We start from the raw sequence: 22,583 nt of genomic DNA on the forward strand, positions 1-22,583 counted from the left end.
ATTTAGGTTTATGGTTGTTTTCCCATGATCTCTCATGCTGTCCTGTGTATAGATTATATTTAAAAATTATGTATTGATTAATTTGAAAGCTCACTGTTTTACTATAGCTACTTAATAAAGTTATGGAAAGTTGGGACGTCTCACAGCTAGTTGGAGCTCTGATCCACTGGCTTCTGAACCAATCAGGGCTGCTGAATTTTAGCTAAGAACCTTCAACTAGATTCTACTCTAGGCCTGTCTTAACTGCACCTACCTGGACCATATTGTTCCTCCCACCTAATTGAGACGAGTCATTTCTGAAGACCTCTCAAGAGGTATTCTCCTGGAAATTTGTTACTTACAAATATTTGTGAGTTCTGTCACTTTAAATTCTATTCAAAGGCTTCATCTGGTGTTGATTCTGAGGGAAGCTAGGAATAGCTTAGTCAAAGTCCTCCCATCTTGGCCTCTTTTACTCTGCCATCTTGTCTCAACCCCAGGATTCAACAGTTTTAAGAGTTTCTGTGACTTCAAGAAAGATAAAGATTCAGAGAGAGAAGGATGTTAGATTGAACAATTAATAGTATGTTGTCAAATACAGTTTTGGCTTTAGAAAACTTAATGTGAAAGCATTAAGAAAAATGGGTAAAAAAGAAGAGGACCAGATGAGAGTAGAAAACTCTGGGAGCTTGACAACAAAATGAACAAAATAATCCAGTATGGCATGAGAGTATTGGGAGTGATCTTTTTTTCTGTTTGCTATATTTTGATTTTAGGAAGGCGAAATCCTGTAAAGGTTTCAAAATATTAGCGAAGGAGACAGTAGTAATAAAGTTATTGAAATTGGGAGAGGAGGAATTTATTATCTAAACTTTCAGAGAATATGGAAAAAGATGGAGTAAAGCCCCAAAGGTTAACAGTAGCAAGGATATGGGCCACATTTTTCTCATAGATGAGAACAAAGGATAAGAGAAGTAGTGAATGGTGACATGGATGTTGAAATTTGAAGTAAGGAGAGTGAAGGAGCTCACAGTTCCTGCCTCAATTTTTCTGAGTAAAGTTTCAGATACAGATTATTACTAGAAAGATATGTAAATGAAGGCTGTGATGACATTAGGGGAGAGGAAAAACATAAAAATGTCCACTGACAAGCAGTGTAATAATAAAGGAAAAATTATTATGTAGCATAGTGATGGCTCAGTTGGGTTTAGACAAATGTGTATCTGTTGCACTGATTATGTGATTTGTTCTAGTAGAATGCAGTCATATAGAAATGAAAACATGCCAGGTGGTATAAATGACCAGAGTCTAAGCATTGGAAAGGTGTTAATGCTAGGACAAGGAAGTAAGAAATTCTAGTGCTGAGGATCTCAAATACATGAAGCCATTTCTGAAAATAGCTGCACAAAATCACCTTTCTTCTGAGTTATTTCTTTTCTGTTTTGCAAATATATAGATTGCTATAGTTATAGACTATTTTGTCCTATGAACTTAATCTATTCTACTGATCAACCAGTCTATTTCTTAGCCAGTACCAAATGGTTTTGATGACCACTACTTTATAGTATAGTTTTAGATCTGGTATAGCCAGGGCTTCTTCATTTGCATTGTGTTCATTAATTCCCTTGAAATTCTTGACCTTTTGTTCTTCTAGATGAATATTACTTTTTCTAGGTCAGTAAAATAGTTTCTTGGGAGTTTGAATTGTATAGCACAAAATAAATAATTAGTTTAGGTAGTATTGTCATCTTTATTATATTTGCTTGGAATATTATATTCCAAGAGCACTTGATATTTTTTTCCATTTGCTTAGATATGATTTAATTTGTGTGGAAAATGTGTGGAAAGTATGTGGAAAGTGGAAAGTTTTGCTCATATGGTTCCTGACCCTCCCTTGGCTGATAGATTCCTAAATATTTACCATACTGAGTTGTTTTAAATAGATTTTCTCTTTGTATCTCTTCTTGTTAGATTTTGTTAGTGATGTATGATAATGCTGATGATTTATATGGATTTATTTTATATCCTGAAACTTTGCTAAATTTGTGGATAATTTCTAATAGTTTTTAGTTGATTCTTTAGGGTTCTCTAAATATCATATCATCTGCAAAGAGTGATAATTAGGTTTCTTCATTACTTATTCTAATTACTTTAATCTCTTTTTTCTTCTCTTAATGCCAAAGCTAGCATTTCTAATACAATATTGAATAGTTGTGGTAATAGTGGGCAACCTTGTTTCACCTATTCTTATTGGGAATGGCTCCAGTTTATCCCCATTATATATGATGCTTGCTGATGGTTTTAAATAAATGCTACTGACTCATTTAAGAAAAAGTACATTTATTCTTGTACTTTCTATTATTTTTAGTAGGAATGGCTGTTGGATTTTACCAAATGCTTTTTCTACATCTATTGAGATTTGTTAATTTGGTTATTGAGATAGTGAATTTTGCTAAAGGCAAAAGTTTTCCTAATATTAAACCAGGCCTACATTACTAGTATAAATACTAAATGTTCATAGTGTATTATCCTAGGAATGATTTTCTATAATCACTTTGCTAATATTTTATTTAGGATTTTTGCATCAATATTCATTAGGGAGATTGGTTTATAAATTTATTTCTTTGTTTTCATCCTACCTGATTTAGGTATCAGTATCATGTCTGTTTCATAAAAAGAATTTGACAGGAGTCCTTCCTTCCCTATTTTTTCAAATAGTTTGTATAGTAGTGGAGTTAATTGTTCTTTAAATGTTTGGTAGAATTCACATACAAATCCATCTGGTCTTAAGGATTTTTTCTTAGGGAGTTAATTAATAGTTTGATCTATTTCTTTTTCCAAAATGGTACTATTTAAGTAATTTATTTAATCTTCTGTTAATCTGGGCAATCTATATTTTGTAGGTATTCCTCCATTTCACTTAAGTTGTCAAATTCATTAGCATAAAGTTGGGCAAAGTAACTCCTAATTATTGTTTTAATTTCCTCTTTTTTGGTGGAAATTTCTCCTTTTTTTCATTTTTGAGACTAATAATCCTCTTTCCTTTTTCTAATCAAATTAACTGAAGGTTTATCTATTTTGTTGTGCTTTTTTTTCACAAAAACAATTCTTAGTTTTATTTATTAATTAAATAGTTTTTTTTTTCCAATTTTATTGTTCTGTCCTTTTACTTTTAGAATTTCAAGTTTGGTATTTGATTGGGAATTTTTAATTTGTTCCTTTTCTAGCTTTTTAATTGCAAGCTCAATTCATTGATCTTCTCTTTCTCTATTTTATGTAAGTCAGCATCTAGAGATATAAAATTTCCCTTTATTACTGCTTTGGCTGCATCCCACAAATTTTGGTATTTTGTCTCATTGTTGTCATTCTCTTGGGTGAAATTATTGTGTCTATGATTTGCTGTTTCTCCCATTCATTCTTTAGGATGAGTTTGTTTCATTTCCAATTACTTTTTGGTCTATTTACCCCTAATTTTTTGTTGAATGTAATTTTTATTGCATCGTGATCTGAGGTTATTTTAGGGTCTCTTTCAGAAGCTGTTCAAGGAATTCTTTCAATGCCTATTTTACCTTTGGATTCTATTACACCTGTGCATTTCTCTTTGATGATTTCCTGTAAACGGTGTCTAGGCTCTTTTTTTCATCATAATTTTCAGGAAGTCCAATAATCCTCAGATTATCTCACCTAGATCTCTTTTCCAAGTCTTTTCTTTTCTTTTTCCAAGTACATTTTTTTTCAATTTTTCTTTTTTCTTTTTTGGTTTTGCTTGAGTGATTCCTGATGTCTCCACAAATCATTTCTTTCTGTTTCTTCAGTTCTGATTTTTAATGAGTTATTTTTTTCATTAACTTGTTTTACTTAATTTTGTATATGTCCACCCGAGTTTTTAAATGAGTTGTTTTGCTCTATGGAATTTTTTTCCATCTCACTAACTTTTTTAATGAATTATTTTCTTTTTCCAATTCACAAATCCTTCTTTCCTGGGAGTTCTTTATCTTTTCCAGTTCACAAATTTTGTTTCCCTGGGAGTTCTTTACCTTTTCCATTTCACATTTCAGGTAGTTGTTTTCTTTTTCAAATCTTTCTTTTAATTAATTATATGCCTTTTCCATACTCTCTTGCAGAGCTTCTCTTTCCTTTCCCCATTTTTCTTCTAGCTTTCTTTTAAGATTTTTTCTAATTTCTTCTTGGAAAGCCTTGTGTGATGAGGCCCAGATTATATCCTCCTATGGGATTTTGTCTGGAGATTGTCTGCTATTAGTCTCCTCAGGGTTGGAAATCTGCTCTCTTTCTGTATAGAACCCATCTATAGTTAGAGCTTGTTTGGCTTTTTATTCATTTTTTAAAGCCCTTAAGTTCTGCCTTTAGGATAAGGAGGTTCTCAGCTTCCTCTACAGAACAGGAACAGATAGACGGCAGTCGTCCTGCAAACAAGCTGCAAAGCATAGCCATGCTGCTGTGGAAGTGTTACTGCCCTGGGAAGAGCTCCTATTGGTGCAGTATAACTGCCCTAGAAATAAACCCATTGTGCAGATGTGTGACTGTCCTGGGCAGAAGCCTGTTCAGGAAGTGCAACTGCTCCGTGCAGAGCCCTGAACAGCAGCTGCCCTGAGATACGTGGCTGAGCTGCAGAGCAGCAGCTGCCCTGGGACAAGCAGCAGAAGTGTCACTGCCCTGGACAGAGGTCCACGTTGTGGACTGCAGCTGAGCAACTGCACTGTGGATGTGCTGAGCCACTCCCAGAGCTCAGTGGGTATAGCCAGGTCCTGTTAAACTCTGGCGTTTTGGGGTACACTCTACTTTTAGCATTTGTGTAACTTCTCTGCTGATCTACTGCTTTGCAACCAAATCAGAGCAGATAACCTGTGGTAGAGTCCTCCCTGCAAATAATCCATGCATGGAGACTGCACCCTGCCCCTGGTCTCCTCAGCATGGGCTGGCCTCTGTGTTTTGCCTCTCTGCTTGTGCTAGCTTCCTCCCTCCCAATCAAACAAAGACCTTTTCTGGTGATCTTCCAAGTTATCTTTGGCTGGTAATTTGTTGTACTCCCAATATTTGTGGATTCTACTAGCACTTTTCTGAAGCAGAATTAGGTAATTAATAAGTGAGGGTAGAAGGGAGCTCAGAATCAAGTGTGTGTCCTCTCTGCCATCTTGGCTCTGCCCCCATTTGGTTTATATTTTAAAGTATTATTTAAAGTTGTTTGGAGGGGAATTAGGGAGAACCTAGGAAATCCCCTGCCTTTTCTCCCCTATTTTGTCTGTACTCCCTAATTTTACCTTTATTTCATGATGAAGATGTTGAGTTGAACTGAACAGGAAGCCAGGTAAGTCCAGAGTTAGGAAGAGAAGCAAAGAATTCATTTTAGTGGAAATAAAGGTGAAGTGTTTAGAATAAGTAAGTGAAAAAAAGAATACATTTTTGGAGATATAAGGCAAAGTTAGAGATAGAAGGGTAGGTGTTGCAATAATTTAGAATCAATTCAGAGTTCTCAATTATGGAAGTCATGATTGACAGAGAGGTCGATATCAAAAGCATATCTATAAGCATTTGAGGATGAAAGTATACCTCTCAGGAGCTGAAAAGGTTGATTAATTGTGAATGTGAGGAGTTTTAGGGAACGTCACATAGAGAAGTAGAAAGAATGTTAGGTTTCATAGCAGTGAAACTGAGTTTGAATAACAGCTCTGTTAGCTATCTGTGAAATTGAACAAGTAATTTCCTTTGTTTAAACCTCAGTTTCTCTGTCTTTAAAATGAGAAAGTTCAATTTGATAAATTTAAATGTTTCTTCTTTTTTTTTCTTTATCTGTGATTCTTTCAGACGTTTCCAAGTAGAGAAGGATATAGTATGAAGAGAAAAATGGCTAAGCAGTTACTAAACTTCTTAGGAAAGGAAGGAAAATAACTCCTTGAGAAATCAGGAAAATTTCTGAATAATGGCAAGAGGATCTGGAAGTGTAACTGACAAGCAAGAGAAATTCCAACTCTCTCTGGCCTTTGTATATCCAGGAGCATGAGAATAGGTGCATCAAATAGTGGAGAAGCCCAGATATGTGGTTAATATTGTTGTTGGGAAGTCAGATTATCATTAATTCAAGAATATTGAATGATCTCAAGAAAAAGATCAAAGTTTTTTAATAAAAGAATCAATTGTGTAAAGTATCTGAAGGGTCAATAAATAGGGAGGATAAAATTGGATAAGTTCTCAAAATTAATAGGGGTAGACGATAATGACACAACTGTGACTGAATTAACAGAATATAACAGTTTTCCCTTTGACTTACTATTAAATTCCATTCTTACTACTGTTAGGTCACTTGTATTATTGATATCCCTTACTTATATCCTAACCTTTTCTGATTTAGAAACTTTGATTTGGGCTTCTATGCTTTATTTGAATCCTGTTCACTTTGGGGTATCTGTCTGCTGGTCCATTTAACTTATTGCAACTGCCAAGTCCTCTTCTGCTTAACCAAATTCTTAATTGGGTTCACATACTTTGGTATATCCCTTCTTGATGCTATTCAAGTATTAATGTGGGAAAATGTGGTTTGTACCTGATTCATCTCTTCACCAAAAAACAAAACACAAAGCATAGCAGAGATGGGGAAGAAGCTGAGTGGGGTGTGTGTTTGTGTTAATTTACATTTAATTTTAGCTTCAGACAGTCCTAAAGGCAGTAGTTATGCTTTGCATGTGAATGGTGATATTTAATCAGTCCAGGCTGTCAAGTTGATAGTAGTGCTTATCAAGAAATTAGAGATAAAAGTGCCTCCAAGTCCATCCTCCTGCCATGTAAGGGGCAACAAATCAGATATAAGAAGTCAAACACTATGATTAAAAAGCTTATCAGCTACCTAGAGAGCCCTTCATATTGTGTGTGTGTGTGTGTGTGTGTGTGTGTGTGCCTACATACATATATAGTAATATTACATTTCACTTTGCTGTTGTGAAGATAGCTTCTTTCTTATATCCTTGCAGTTTCAATTACAATAGCTCCTGCCTTGAGGAAATCAATTTTTTAAATTAATAAAATTGATTAATGGACTATTTAAAACACTAGAAGCAGCAAGTAGGAGGGAATACAGGAATTTCCATAAAAAATGGCACAAAGGTACATTTTTTACAAAACAGATTGGTAAGATTTTAAGTTAAAAGCTATTGGACCAAATTAAAATTGCTAGCTAGGGATTCCATTTTGTCATCATACATTTTGTTGTTGTTTTTCATAGTCTTCTCATCAATCATTTATTTCTTGGGATGAATTTTCTGCTTTTTAATAGTTTGTTAATGTAAATGGTTTGGGCATGATCATTAAAAACAGCATTATCTGGTACCTTTCCAATGAGAAAGATTTAGGAACTAGCCATGTTATCCATATTAGAGAAGTGGTTAAAGTCATACAAACAACAATTGTATCTCTCATTATCCCTTATATTAAAATTTCATATCTGAGTTATTCTGTGTTTGATTGCAAACAAAAGTTTGACTGCAATAATATCCATTGAAAAATCAGTTTTTACTATTTGGAAATGCATACAAAATAAAATAGTATAACAGTTAGTTACACAAGAAACAGTAGTCAATGACTATAGTAATCTACTGTTTGATAAAGTCAAAGACTCCAGTTCACTATTTAACAAAAACTGCCAGGAAAACTGGAAACAATTGAAACTAAGCATTGACCAACATTTTACAACATACATACTATGATAAGGGCAAAATGGATACATGATTTAGGCATAAAGGGTGATACCATAATCACATTAGAAGAACAATAATTTACCTGTCAGAATTATGAAGAAGGGATGAATTTGTGACCAAACAAGATAGAACAGTATGAAATGCAGAATTTTGATTAAACTAAATTTAATTTAATTGATAATCAATTGATAATTTAATTATCAATTAATAATAATCAATTGATAAATTGATTAAATTAAATTAAAAAGTTGCAACCTTAGAGCACCTATAACAAAATAAATATGCGGGAGCAGAGGGCACTGGTCATGGAGTCAGGAGGACCTGAGTTCAAATCTGGTCTAAGACAGTTAACATTTCCTAGCTGTGTGGTCCTGAACAAGTCACTTCACTCCAATAGCCTGGCCCCACCCCCCAAAATAAATATGTATGTGTGTGGAGGGGATTGTGTGTAGGTATGAGTGTGTGTGTGTGTGTGTGTGTGTGATTCTAGAAAAATAGAAACCTTTAATATTGGTGCAAATTGGCAATATTATTATAGAAAATGGCAACTGATTAGAGCAGATGAGAGATTGATTAGACTCATAATGGAGAAAGTAAATTTGCACTGCAGTTTAACCATATCTCTTAAAGTAAGAGAAATTTTACTATTCAGATTTAGACTTAAAAAAAAAAAACTTTTAATTCTTAACTTTATAAAAGTTTAAGTAAAATAATTAACTAATAAAATAAAAAATAAATAAAAATGTAATCATTACAAGTAATGCTGCTTCTAAATCAATGATTTATAATTATTTACTTCCAGAAAGGATTAGAAATGGCAAAGTATCAAACCAAAAAAGATCAAGTAGGATAAATTAACTAAAATCACAAGAAACTTCAATTAAAGTAGGTATGAATTTATTCAATTCTATTATTTCCAAGATATAATCTCTTCTTGATTTCTAGAATTGTTCCCTTTCTTTCTGAAAGAAAGTTTAACTCTTATTCATTAACAGGATTCTTTTAACCAACATTTAGGTACAGTTACATCATTTTTATTCACCAAGGTATATTGACTCTATCAGAAATCCCAGACAAAATCTATTAGCAGGAAGATAATAGATTAAGGATTAGAAGAAACCTTACAGATCATGTCAATCTGATTTCAGTTTTACAGATAATGAAACTCAGGTTCAGAGAGGTGAAGTACCTTCTCCAAGTTTACACAACTAATGAGGATTAGAGTGTGTAAATTACCCCAAGGTTCTCTGCATGTAAATTTTGTTCCACCATAACACAGATATTCCCTATCTGCCTGTAACTAATTTCTTTCACACCCAGCCATTCCCCCCACCCTCACTATAGCTAATAGAATGTCCCCCCCTCCATTTCCCAAAACAATCTGGCCTGCTAAACTGTTACCATTTATAAAGAGCAATGCAAATATCTTTACTGAGAGATTTCACACACAATACAGTTATCAGCAAGACATCTCATGTTATTAAAAATGCATTCAATATAATAGTTTCCTTCTACCTGCATCTATCTTTTTTCTTCTTTGCTTCTCTGTATCTTTCTCTCTTCCTTTTCCTATCCCTCTCCTTCTCCCTCTCCCTCTTTCTCTGTATATCTATCCTTCTCTCCTTTAATTCTTTTATTCCTTCTTTTACTTCCATTTTCACTTTTTTTCAGTCACCTATGTAATGTCCTACTTCCTTCTTTCTCTTATTTCTCAAGTTATTTTTCTGTCACTCATTCTCTACATTCTATGTCTTCTAGGAAATACATGAAGAGACTTGTATACAAACTCCCAGAAGCATGAGCACCATTACCACCTCCTCCACTACTCTTACCCCCACTTTATTGGAAAAGGAAGAGGAGATTCAGCAGGTACAGATCTATGATTTGATTAGTGTAGAACATTCCTATGTGAGAAAATTCCCTCCATCTTTGTAGATTGGTAATTGTTTTAGTGTCTTGCTTCCTGGGTTACTGATTTGCCCAGAGACATATAATCAGCATGTGGCAGAGCTGAGAAATAAACCCAGAATTTCATTGCAAAAAATTTGGGTCTTCATCTACTTGGCTATATATCTAATTATCTGTCACCTGTTTATATATTGCTTCTATATTTTCTATCTATCATCTATATCCCCAAAATATATTTATATGCACTTAACTTAAGAAGATAATAATATTTTATTTTCCTGTCACAAAATAAATTATTTTATATTTATATTCATATATTATAATTTTCTTTTAATATTTATTTGCTCTTTAGAAACACATCACTTACTTATGATTCTGTAACTTTTTGATACCATGTCTAAGTTGTGTATTTATTTCATCTTGGACTGTCTATCTGTTTTCCCTGGTTCTTATTACACAATGTGTATACTTCTGTTTATGATTGGATGAAGTATTTTATAATGCCTTTTTTTTTTACCATGTCACTTGCCTTATAGGAGAAGTTTATATAGAAAAGAAGGTATAAAAGAATAGCAAGAGTTGAAAAGATAGGTAGAAAGAAATGAAAATAGTTTCTCTAGTGTCCACATGTGTTAGCTGATGTTAGTATGTGGATGTGGGAGGAATTAACATTTTATACTGAGAATTTTAAGATGTTAAGGAAGTTACCCTAAATAAGTCAGGAATCAGGACTGGAAACCATTAAGATGGGTGACTATAGAGACCAAACAAGTAGTATGTCCTTTTGATATTGGAGTGGTGAGGTTATAATTCTTACTAAGACAAACTATCTAGAATCTAGACAAAGCTATCTGGTAATGAACAGAACAGCTAGATGTTACCCTGGCTACTATAAGAGCTTTAAAATATTGCTGAGAAAAACACAAAAACATTAGAATAGTAGTGACAGAATCATAAACAATGTCTACAGAGAAATGAAGATTTCCTGTTTCAATCTGAGTGAGGAATTTGAGCAAAGCTAAATCACACACAGTCCAAATAGAGAGCAAAGCCATGCTCATCTGGAAATATCCGCTAAAGAGTGAGAACCAGAACATAGAAAAAAAGAATTGATGTGGAAGGTAATTGTAGACCAAATGACCAAGAAAAGGTCAGACAGAGAAATAGTGAATCATATAGATATAATCTGGAGCAGCAATATATAGATATAATCTGGAGCAAAGACCTATGCCTTCTCTGGTACTAATAATCATGTGGATTGAGGAAATCTGAGAGAAGGTGGTTGTACTTTATAGTAACTTCTGCCTTTTTATTTGTGTTGGGAATAATGCTATTTTCCATTACAGAAATATTTTCTAAAGTAAGTGACAAAAACCCAATTTGTTATACATAATATTAGCAAAGACATGTATTTGTTTTCTGTTACGTTGTGTTTCCAGTGCATATGTATCTGGCATATATTAGGCATTTAATAAATATTATTGACAAATTGATGAGGAGCCCCTCAACTTAGTTCTTCTATACATCTGTCTTTGAAAGGTACTGCAAATGAACAATGAATTGAATAGGAGAATGAGAAAAGATTAAGGTAGACTGCGTTTGGAAAATATTTTAGTTTTGTAAATGATCCTAAGCTACTCATTAAAAAAAAATCCATTCATTTAACAAATTATTCTTCCACTGATGCCTTAATATTTACCACTGTATCAAGAATACTTAATCTTTGTATGAGTGCATCATGGATCCCTTTGGGAATCTGGCAAAGCCAATAGATCCTTTCTCAAGCTAATATTTTAAGTACATAAATCAAATAAATATAATTATTATTTTGGAAATAAAATGTCTTTTTTTTTTAGTATCACATGATAATTTGAATCATTTACTTGAATTTAAATTTAGCATTATTTCCACTCAGCTTTGCTGCCTCTTTACAATAAATATCATTTTCACTATTTGACTCAAGTAGTAATTCATTGAGTGAAAAAAATAGATTCAATTTTTAAAAGTTTTGATAATTGTGAAGTGCTATGGTTATCCTTGATTTTAAAATATATTTATTTTATTAAGAAAAACAATAAAAACAGAAAAGAAATACAAAGCAATGCAAAACTTTGTCATGTGTCTAGAAGAACATCAGGGAGGCTTCAAAATATATAATAATAAGTAACCATTTCAAAAAAGAATATATAATGGCAGAAGAATTTATATTTGAGTGTGTCCATGTTTCCTTTACTTCATTGTAGGTTGTCTTTTTGTTCTCTGCCATTCTTAAAATTTTATTCTTTTTTTTCCTCCTTTCTTCTCTCTCACCTCCCTCAAGCAAGCTATAGTTAAGCAAAGATTCCAGTCTTTTTTTTTTTAATTTTTTATTTAATAATTACTTTATATTGACACTCGTTTCTGTTTCAATTTTTTTCCCCTCCCTCCCTCCACCCCCTCCCCTAGATGGCAAGCAGTCCTTTATATGTTAGATATGTTGCAGTATATCCTAGATACAATATATGTTTGCAGAACCGAACAGTTCTCTTGTTGCATAGGGAGAATTGGATTCAGAAGGTATAAATAACCCGGGAAGAAAAACAAAAATGCAGATAGTTCACATTCGTTTCCCAGTGTTCTTTCTTTGGGTGTAGCTGCTTTTGTCCGTCATTTATCAATTGAAACTCAGGTCTCTTTGTCAAAGAAATCCTCTTCCATCAAAATATGTCCTCATAACAATATCGTTGTCGAAGTGTATAATGATCTCCTGGTTCTGCTCATTTCACTTAGCATCAGTTCATGTAAGTTTCGCCAGTCCTCTCTGTATTCATCCTGCTGGTCATTTCTTACAGAACAATAATATTCCATAACATTCATATACCACAATTTACCCAGCCATTCTCCAATTGATGGGCATCCATTCATTTTCCAGTTTCTGGCCACTACAAACAGGGCTGCTACAAACATTTTGGCACATACAGGTCCCTTTCCCTTCTTTAGTATTTCTTTGGGATATAAGCCCAATAGAAACACTGCTGGATCAAAGGGTATGCACAATTTGATAATTTTTTGGGCATAATTCCAGATTGCTCTCCAGAATGGTTGGATTCGTTCACAACTCCACCAACAATGCATCAGTGTCCCAGTTTTCCCGCATCCCCTCCAACATTCATCATTATTTTTTCCTGTCATCTTAGCCAATCTGACAGGTGTGTAGTGGTATCTCAGAGTTGTCTTAATTTGCATTTCTCTGATCAATAATGATTTGGAACACTCTTTCATATGAGTGGTAATAGTTTCAATTTCATCCTCTGAAAATTGTCTGTTCATATCCTTTGACCATTTATCAATTGGAGAATGGCTTGATTTCTTATAAATTTGAGTCAGTTCTCTATATATTTTGGAAATGAGGCCTTTATCAGAACCTTTAACTGTGAAAATGTTTTCCCAGTTTGTTGCTTCCCTTCTAATCTTGTTTGCATTAGTTTTGTTTGTACAAAGGCTTTTTAATTTGATGTAATCGAAATTTTCTATTTTGTGATCAGTAATGGTCTCTAGTTCATCTTTGGTCACAAATTTCTTTCTCCTCCACAAGTCTGAGAGATAAACTATTCTATGTTCCTCTAATTTATTTATAATCTCGTTCTTTATGCCTAGGTCATAGACCCATTTTGATCTTATCTTGGTATATGGTGTTAAGTGTGGGTCCATGCCTAATTTCTGCCATACTAATTTCCAATTATCCCAGCAGTTTTTATCAAATAATGAATTCTTTTCCCAGAAGTTAGGGGCTTTGGGTTTGTCAAACACTAGATTGCTATAATTGACTATTCTGTCTTGTGAGCCTAGCATTTTCCACTGATCCACTAATCTATTTCTTAGCCAATACCAAATGGTTTTGGTGACTGCTGCTTTATAATATAATTTTAGATCAGGTACAGCTAGGCCACCTTCATTTGATTTTTTTTTTCATTAATTCCCTTGAGATTCTCGACTTTTTATTGTTCCATATGAATTTTGTTGTTATTTTTTCTAGATCAATAAAATATTTTCTTGGAAGTCTGATTGGTATAGCACTAAATAAATAGATTAGTTTAGGGAGTATTGTCATCTTTATTATGTTCGCTCGGCCGATCCAAGAGCACTTAATATTTTTCCAATTATTTAAGTCTGACTTTATTTGTGTGGAGACTTTTTTATAATTTTGCTCATATAATTCCTGACTTTCCTTTGGTAGATAGATTCCCAAATATTTTATGGTATCAACAGTTATTCTGAATGGAATTTCTCTTTGTATCTCTTGCTGTTGGGTTTTGTTGGTGATGTATAAAAATGCTGAGGATTTATGGGGATTTATTTTGTAGCCAGCTACTTTAAGCTTCAATAACTTTAAAAGAAGAAATGCTGCAAACATAAAACAAATTACATTTGAAAGGTTAATTACTTACATTTTAAAATACATATATTTATCATTCTTTTTGAAAAATAACCACTGTCTTTTGCTGAACATTGCTTTAGATGATTATTGTAAAAATTTGCATCTGCTGTTCAATGATTGAAAATCATTGTAATCCAAGCTTTAAATTTTTGTGATGCACATGCGACAGTTTTGACTTGACACCACAAGAAAAAAAATGAGAGATAGACAAATTAATTGAGATAGACAAGCAAAAGAACCTTTTCTATACAAATGTATGGAGAAGTAAGTAATATCTAGAAGCTATCACAAAAGTAATAGAAAAATAACAATTTGACACGTCTTTTTTTTTTTTAAGTTTATTTAATAATTACTTTATATTGACAGAATCCATGCCAGGGTAATTTTTTTACAACATTATCCCTTGCACTCTTTTCTGTTCCAATTTTTCCCCTCCCTTCCTCCACCCCCTCCCCTAGATGGCAAGCAGTTTTATATATGTTAGATATGTTGCAGTATATCCTAGATACAATATATGTTTGCAGAACCGAACAGTTTTCTTGTTGCACAGGGAAAATTGGATTCAGAAGGTATAAATAACCTGGGAAGAAAAACAAAAATGCAGATAGTTCACATTCGTTTCCCAGTGTTCTCTCTTTGGGTGTAGCTGCTTCTGTCCATCATTTATCAATTGAAACTCAGTTGGGTCTCTTTGTCAAAGAAATCCATTCCATCAAAATATGTCCTCATAACAATATCGTTGTCGAAGTGTATAATGATCTCCTGGTTCTGCTCATTTCACTTAGCATCAGTTCATGTAAGTCTCGCCAGACCTCTCTGTATTCATCCTGCTGGTCATTTCTTACAGAACAATAATATTCCATAACATTCATATACCACAATTTACTCAGCCATTCTCCAATTGATGGGCATCCATTCATTTTCCAGTTTCTAGCCACTACAAACAGGGCTGCTACAAACATTTTGGCACATACAAGTCCCTTTCCCTTCTTTCGTATTTCTTTGGGATATAAGCCCAATAGAAACACTGCTGGATCAAAGGGTATGCACGATTTGATAACTTTTTGGGCATAATTCCAGATTGCTCTCCAGAATGGTTGGATTCGTTCACAACTCCACCAACAATGCATCAGTTGACACGTCTTAAAATTAAAATTTAAAAACAATTATTCAAAATTCACCCAACTCAGTGATACAGAAGGAAAATAAATGGGAAAAATTTCAAATCACTTTTATTAATTTGCAGGATTTGTTCTTCTAAAGTTATTAAAGTGAAGACTTCACTAAGACTTTTAGGACACCATGTATATAATGAGTCTAATAAAATATGTGGGGTCCAAGTTTGGAGTATTTAAAAGTCAAACAGAGGAGTATATATTGTAACTTCCAAGCAATAAGGAACCACTGGAATTTAGAAAAGATTTTTACATTATCATACCTTTCTTTAAAGAATATAACTTTGCGCATGATACAAAATAAATTGTCATACATCATCAGCATTTTAATATGTTATGAACAAAGCCCAGGAGCAAGTGATACAAAGAGAAATTCTATTTAAAATAAATGTAGATAATACAAAATATTTGGGAGTCTACCTGCCAAGGTAAATTCATGAATTTATGAACACAATTAGAAAACACTTTAACCTGTAATTATTTCCCCCCATTACTCGGGTGTTTTCTAATAATACTATTCGATGACACAAAATCGTTTAAGCTAAGGCATGTTTCAATAAATTTCAAAGTCATTGAATCATAAAACCACTACATTCCTGACCTTCCAATTTACAAGAGTAAGTTTTATTTTTAAAATAAAATGTTTTCTATCAGATGCAGAGTACAACTAGTTCTTAGGTATTGAGTTGTTATTGCAAGCTGAATCCACTGGCCTGGATTTGTGAGAATGAATGGTTGATTGAAGTGGATCTTTGTCAATTCTATGATAAAAATGGGCCTAACTCAATAATTAATACATATAATGTAATACAATTGGCTATAAGAAGTTATTTAAGTGATAGAATGATGAAAAGGAAAGTACAGGAGGAAGTGCCAACTTTACTAGGTGAAAAGGAGGACAAATCAGATGAGAATGGAGTTAATTACAATTCTGAGTATGATACTTCACAGAAGGAGGAATTAGATGATTCCACATCTCATGACCCTCCCCCCGCAATTAACCCTTCATGGGTAGAACAAGGGGGAGGGAGAGAGACAGAAACACAGTCAGCTTCTCCTGTAAAGCAGAATTTGACAAGATTAGAAAAAGCATTAATTAAAGCAAAAAATGAAGGAGAAGATATATCTGATTTTATAAATGCATATCCTGTGATTGAAGAGCTCAACTCCTCAGGTCAAAAAGAGAGAAAATACACTCCTTTTAGTTTGGGACGCAATAGGCAAAAAGGAGCTGTTGTACAAATTACTTTTGACCAACTAGCTGGTGAAGGTCAGTATGCAGAGAGTTCAGAACAGATTTATTATCCCATAAGAGTCTATGAGCAAATTTCTAAGGCTGCAATAAAAGCTTGGAATTCTCTCCCTGGACAGAAAGATGGAAATAATGTTTTCACAAAAATAGAGCAAGGTCCCAATGAACCTTTTGCAGATTTTGTGGGACGTTTACAAACAGCTGTAATAAGAACCATTGGAGACAATGCAGCAACAGAAATAATGACTAGACATTTGGCTAAGGAAAATGCCAATGAGATTTGCAAGAGAATTATATGGGGGCTAGACAAAAATGCTCCTTTAAAAGAAATCATTAGACGCTGTGCCACAGTGGGCACAAATGCTTATTATGCCCAGACTATGATGAACATGGAAAGACAAGGTCCTTCTTGGCAGAGGAATTCTAGAGAAACTCGTCGATGTTTTCACTGCGGAAAAATTGGACATTTGAGAGCTCATTGTAGATATGGAGATAGAGTGAGAAGACAGGGTGAGAGAAAACCCAAAACCCCATGTCCAAAATGTAACCGAGGCTTTCATTGGGCCTCTAAATGTATATTGACCCAGAGGAATGAGAGGCAGGGCCCAGCTCCAAAGTATCAATCAAAGGACAGGTGGGGCATGATAGCAGCTGAGGTTACACCCAGAGAGACTTTAGAAATTCAGAACTCTGATGTCATCAACCAACAGAAAAGCAATCAGGATTACAGTTGGGAAGAATACAGGCCTTTTAAGACAACAAGACAATATCCAATGCAAACAGCTCCAATGTAATTACCAGATGATGAGGAGAAATCCCAAAAGTGGTAAATAGAAGAGAATTAGATAGGTTAAGTGCTTGGGGAAGAGGATCTGCTTATATTTCCACAGATGAAGAAAGAATCAGATGGCTGACAATGAGACTGTCAAAAGGATTCTTAAAATCTTCAGAAATCATTGGGGTCCCTGAGATGAAAAATTGTTGATGAAACTTTTTGCAGTACTTCAGAGCTTACAGGAATTATTAGATTCCTGGCACATGAACTAATGGACAATGGATTCCTTATGGACTATTTCTAGGACTTATGGACATTTGTAAATTTTCAGGTCGATTTATGTTGTTACATTACTACTAGCCTGTGTTATATTACTATGTGCTTATGTATTTTAAGCAATTGCAAGAATTATTGGATTTCTTGAGATGAAAGATTGTTGATGAGACTTTTGCAGTAGTTAAATTTTCATGTTGATTCATGTTATTTGTTACATTACCACTAGCCTGTGTTATATTGCTGTGTGCTTTTGTAAATTATGTATAATGCCTCCCATATTGATGGATTTATGTATACCATGTATATCTGTTACAAAGTTCTGGCCCATATTGATGGATTTATGTGTACCCCTTCAGAAACCCCCTATGTTTTAAAACAAAAGAAAGGGGGAGATGTTGGAATCCTTACTAACTGCTAACTAATTAGAGTTGATCTAATCTTACAAGAAGATGTTTTGGGCAGAACCTGAAACAAGGTACTAAGTAGAACTAAGTTCAATGAGTTCACACCTCCCTTGAAGCTCGTTGGGCCAGAGAGCACTATGGGAGAAAACCCATAATCCCTCTCTCTCGTATCCCACAATTCCTCCCTCTTGGATAAAAGAAACAGACAGAAGCTCTCGGTCAGATTTCAGTAGAGTTACGCCAGAAGCCCTCTCTCCGAGGCAAGGCAGAATATTTTCCACTTGGCTGGCTGGTGGCAGAAGTGTTCTTCGGAGAGTGAAGATGCTACAAGTCGAGATTTCAGCGGAATGACATGAAGAGTTGGAGCTGGCTGGAGGCTGAAGAAAACTGAGGCAGAGGCTGAAGGACCAGACCTTTGGATTTGGTGACATTCGGAGAGAGCTCTTGGAACCAAGCAGAGAGATAGGCCTCTAAGCTAACCGGGCTATATTGGGACAATAAAAGATCTGAACTTTTATCACCTGGCTGCGTTTTGAGAAGAAAAAACTCACAACACTTTTTATTGGTGTTTGCTTGCATTTTATTTTCTTCCTTATTTTTTTTTCCTTTTTGATCTGATTTTTCTTGTGTAGTATGATAATTGTGGAAATATGTATAGAGGAATGGCATATGTTTAACATATTGGATCACTTGCCTTCTAGGGAAGGAGATAGGGAAGGGAAGAAAAAAAATTTGGAACAATAGGTTTTGCAAAGGCAAATTTTGAAAATTATCTATGCATATGTTTTAAAAAATAAAAAGCTTTAATCAAAAATATAAAAAAAAAACTTTGGAGATCAGAGAGCAAGCACAGCTTTACAGAACACTGATTGTTGTGGGAGATCCTTGAGGGTATAGTATTTCAATAGAAGAGTTGAAATGTGATAAGGAATTCAACTGAAAGGTTGATTGTATGACTATTGTGAAATGGAAGGAGGCAAAAAACCTTTTGGGGGTGGAAAACAGGATTCTGCAAGTACACCATTTTATTTCTTTTTTGTCTTCTACAACAATCCTACAAAGATGTCAGTGCCTGAATTATGGTCTCTTCTTTATGGATGACTTAACTCTAAGTTCCTGGTAAGTTAAATGATTTGTTTATGATAATGCATTTTTCAGAAGCAGGTTTCAAATATAAGTTCTTTCACTTTCCTAAATACTAGTGCTGAGATCTTCCCCCTACATCCTGCTGCCTCTTGTGCTTTAGGAAAATGTATATCACATTAAAAATCATGTTGTGCATCTGGGTAGCCAATGAATAGAACACTGGAACTGCAGTCAGGAAAAGTTTTCTTCAAACACAGCTTGAGAAACTTAATAGCTACATGACCTTAGGCATATCATTTAAGCTCTCACTAATTTCCTCAAATGAAAAATGGAGATAATAGCATCTATATATGCTATTAGTTGTAGTTGTGAGTATCAAATGAGAAAATAATTGTACATTACTTCCATAGTACCTGGTATAGAGTAAGTGGTAGATAAATGTTAGTGCATTATCATTATCATTATTGTTATTGTTATCATCATTATTGTAGTAATTGGAATTACCATTATGCTGGTTTAAGATCTCTTCACAAAAAGAGAAGTATTAATAGTAAGTCGTTATCAAAAATCAGCATGAAGTATGCTCTGAAGATTTTTTAATAGAGGGCAACTGTTTTCTGAGTAGGTGGAGAATATGATCCTAAACAGAGACAGGAAGATTGATTCAATTATTCATTCTGTATTGATCACAGGTCTCAGGGCAAGCAATTGTTAGCTGGCTTAGTTCACAAATCAGCCAAAGATAAGCCAAGAGCTGAAACCCAGAAAAGGTCAGAGCAGATAAACTCAAAACAAGAGGAAAGTCTGGAGGGGACAGGGGAGATGAAAGCAAACACCAAGAGTAATGTAAGGGATAAATTAATAAAATTCATAGAGATAAACAGATAAACAAAATAAAGACATTGAGCCAAGGTCAATATACAAGTCTGGTCTGGTATACAAGGCAATATATAGCATTCAGGACATGATACTCTGAGCTTGCTTTGTAAGCCTGGGACACTTTGCTTGTTCACAGGGACCCAGGTTATAAGTAGTTTTTGTCAGTAGTTGCCTTTTCTTTTCCTATCTGGGAATATATGGTTGCCCTGGCACAAGAACTGAACACAATGATGGGAAAGAGATCCAAGAAATAAGAAAAAGACCTGAATGGGCAAAAATATTGATAGCAGACATTTTGTAGTAGCAAATTGGAAACTAATAGGTTTGACCCTCAATTGAGGAATAGTTGAACAAATTATGATATGCAAATTTAATGGACTACTATTATACTTTAAGAAATAAAAAAGAAATAGTTTCAAAGTAGCCTGGTAAGATTTGTATGAATTGGTACAGAAAGAAATGAACAATATTTGGGGATTTGGGGGAATCTGATGATTAAATTGTGAAAATTTTCTTACAACGTTGTATAACTCAACTTTGAAAAATTCAGACCAGCACAATTATAAACCATGATTCCCAAGGAATGATGATGAAAATATTTTGGACACACCCAATTTGAGAATTCATTTTTGCTTAACTATGCATGTTTTCATAGTGACTTTTTTTTTGTTTCTTTCAGCCAGTCAAAAAAGAAGATGGAATAGAAATCAGATTTTTGTAAACAGAAAAAAATAAGAAAACATGAATGAAGCACACCAAGCATTTCAGAGAACAGACTATTGATGCCACAATAGCAAATTCAGAAATTGAAATTCCAAACTAAGAGTTGTTGATGTGGAATGTTTTTAGTCAATTATTAATGTGTGGGCAAATAGAGCAACAACATGTACAATAAATTTGGGCATTTTCTTCATTTTTGCCAAATTATTTTCTATATAAGGAAATGACTTTTCTATTTTCTATTTTCTATGAGGAATTAAAATCAACAAATGATCTGTTCCATAATGTCTTAGATAGTTAAATGAGACATTGAGAATTTGAGTAATTTCCCTAATGTCACATTGCTGGAATTGTAAGATGCACATTTTAAATCGATATCTTTTTGGGGTTCAAAAGTATATCCTATATCCACAATCTCACCTGGGCTTTTTTTTTTGGCTATTATGAAAGTTAAATGTATTTTAGTAGAAAATAAGAAGTGTCATTGGAAGGCTTCATTGCAAACTACATGTACAAGGGAGCATTTTATAACATCTTTAAAATCCTCCACAGTATAATGCTGAGACAGAGAGTACATTTCCACAATTATGAAAAAGAGTTGCAAACATAAAGTCAAGATATCCTAATTTAAGTTTATATTCTGACAATAATGCCATCCTTGTGACCAGTGATTCATAAATCAATTTGAGGTCAGAAGCAATAATGGTGAAAGATGTTATTATGGCATGTGTTTAGCCTCACAGATTGTCAATATTTCCATGTTTCTATTCAATAGCAGGTATTTTAAGCACAAAATCTGTTAAAAGATAATGGGAGATAGTGTATGAAGTTGTTAATTAATAAACAATGGACTGATGCTGTCAGTGATTGCCTAATTTTACCTACTCTTATTTCTAGAGAAATATGTTGTAGGTAATAAATAACAACAAAACAGGCAACAGAGAATCAGGCCTTCAAATAACAGGCTTTTTGCTGCAACAAAACTCCACTAATACTACTTTAAATCACTGCACCACATGCACTGAATTGAATTGAAAAGAACCACAAATTCTAACATTGAACTACATTGCCCCCTAGCATACTTAACACAGATGACCTATCAATGTCCCTTCTAAACAGCTTTAGTTTCTAATCAGAATGAAGTTTCAATGAAAAATGGTTGATGATACATTTCAGTGCAGTTAAGCTGCCTTCAAGCCTGAAGATGAAATATGTCTATTCTTCCCTCAACTGCAATCTGTGAAAATGCTGTCAAAAGTCATTTTTCTGAATGAGACCACATTTTAAAATTCTTATAGCTGCTCATAAATTGATTGTTAATGCATAAATTCTTAACATGGCAGATAAAACAAATGTCACCCATTACTAGGATAACAGAGTTCTTTGGAAACATCTGTGCAGACCAACATTATACACAAACAGTTGTTTGTCAGCCTACCCTACCAGGGTCAGATTACTGTTTCTCATGATTTGGGTCCGAAAGCTGATAGGAGAAAAAAGCTTTGGTTTAAAACTAGCCAGATGGTTTTGGGGAAAATAGGCAGAGCCAACAGACTTTTTTTGAAGTCATAGTACAAATATTAACCTTCAAAATTAATCACTTTATAGGATAAGACTCCATCTGTGTATCCTCAGGGGCATTTGGAATCAAGTTTCTGAATATGCTGCTCTCTCTTCTAAAGTCATATTTCAATTAATGGCAGCTTCCTTCTATTCCAACCCCCCCCACACACATCAACACCATACATGTTTTTGCCTTCTTCTTCAATGCATTAATTAATTAATTAACCAATTCTTTAATGGTGAAACATCAGTTTCAAGCCAGAATCAGTCTGATTTTCATTAATGTCTCAGGTTCATCAGCTGCCTGTCAGAGGTGAAAGAAGGTAGTGAGCTATGTTTTTATGATATAGTGGTCTCACAAACTGCATGAAACACACAACTCTGATATATTGAAGTATAAAGTGCTCTGTAATGTTTGTTTCCAAATAGAAGAATGTTCTCTC

General features: G+C 34.0%; 1 long non-coding RNA gene across 1 annotated transcript; it reads left to right on the forward strand.

Annotated features, from left to right (window-relative positions):
- The first annotated feature begins 238 nt into the window (after positions 1-238).
- Positions 239-20,770, forward strand: LOC127562278 (uncharacterized). The gene is made up of 4 exons (XR_007953646.1): positions 239-314; positions 8,488-8,574; positions 9,444-9,554; positions 20,537-20,770. It is a non-coding gene; the product is annotated as an uncharacterized LOC127562278 (long non-coding RNA).
- The last annotated feature ends 1,813 nt before the right edge of the window (positions 20,771-22,583 follow it).

The sequence above is a fragment of the Antechinus flavipes genome, chromosome 4 (assembly GCF_016432865.1).
Source record: "Antechinus flavipes isolate AdamAnt ecotype Samford, QLD, Australia chromosome 4, AdamAnt_v2, whole genome shotgun sequence".
NCBI classification, from domain to species: Eukaryota; Metazoa; Chordata; class Mammalia; order Dasyuromorphia; family Dasyuridae; genus Antechinus; species Antechinus flavipes.